Source organism: Polypterus senegalus, chromosome 2, assembly GCF_016835505.1.
Source record: "Polypterus senegalus isolate Bchr_013 chromosome 2, ASM1683550v1, whole genome shotgun sequence".
In the NCBI taxonomy this organism is placed as follows: Eukaryota; Metazoa; Chordata; class Cladistia; order Polypteriformes; family Polypteridae; genus Polypterus; species Polypterus senegalus.
Genome location: NC_053155.1, coordinates 321,491,888 through 321,492,747, shown reverse-complemented (window position 1 = coordinate 321,492,747; position 860 = coordinate 321,491,888).

The window sequence follows — 860 nt, the reverse complement described above, 5'->3', positions numbered from 1 at the left end:
TTACGTTAAGGCCATGTCAGCGTTACGGGACCCTCACACCCATTTATTAGCAGAACGTCATCAGTCACCAAAGCCATCCTGACCAGTCTGTCATCATACACTCATCATGCCTGCCTGTCCCCGAGACGACTGCCTCCCTCTCAAGTCCTGCTGCTTGATGCTGGGAAGACTTTGCACACATGAATTCACCAGAGACACTTTATTTCGGTTTGACATGTCTCTTTTTTTCATGTCAGCATGGAGAAGATGTGGAGATGCGAGTGTCCAATTCATCAGGTCAGTGAACTGCCATCCCACCGTGTCCTTCAGGCACCAAACACGTTCTTCATTTCTTTTCTTTTACTTTTTATACCACCCAGTTACGCTGGTTACCAGAGGTGGTGACTGAGGACCACAGAGCAGAGGCTCAGCTAAACCACGCAAACACAACTGCTGGCCACCAAAGGACTGAAAGAGACTTGTGTGAGGAGACCGTGATGGACAGAAACACCAGGAGTGAAAGGAAACCTGCCAATGGCTGAACGGTAGGCGGAGGGGCTCTTGAGCAGGCAATACAAGTTAAGCCATTAAAAGGCAAGACCACCAAATACTAACAAAGGGTGTGGAGACCCACTGAAAACCTGAAAGCCGACATCAATCTGGAGATAAAGGCAATGGAGCCAACACAGGGAATGTGTGGAGCAGTGACACGTGCAGTTTGAAGGTCCTTGGACAGAAATGTGTGCCCTCAAGAGCAGCAGAACCTTCACAAATCACGTTACCACCCACCCTGGTGCCACACCAGACCCTGAAGATGGGACAATAAGGACCTGGAAAACCAAACTGAGCCACACGTCACGTGTCCTTCAGCTCAGGCCTGA